The sequence below is a fragment of the Montipora foliosa genome, unplaced genomic scaffold (assembly GCF_036669935.1).
Source record: "Montipora foliosa isolate CH-2021 unplaced genomic scaffold, ASM3666993v2 scaffold_406, whole genome shotgun sequence".
NCBI classification, from domain to species: Eukaryota; Metazoa; Cnidaria; class Anthozoa; order Scleractinia; family Acroporidae; genus Montipora; species Montipora foliosa.
Window position 1 is genome coordinate 122,501 of NW_027179708.1, and position 263 is coordinate 122,763.

The window sequence follows — 263 nt, forward strand, 5'->3', positions numbered from 1 at the left end:
GTCACACCAGTTTTTTCTGACGTCACGCCGCTAGTTTTAGCGGTGGTTAAGGACTCTGAGAGTACTGTTGATATTTCTATTCTACCTTAAGTTCGGGGAAGACTTTTCAAGCGTATCGATTTCTGGCGTACTTTGCCAGCTTCTCAGTTCATTTTGAATGTTATTAGCCAAGGTTACAAAATTCCGTTCTTCCAGCTACCCACGCCCTTTTACAAAGTCAACAATGCTTCCCCACGTAGTAACAATTCTTTTGTTACCATAGC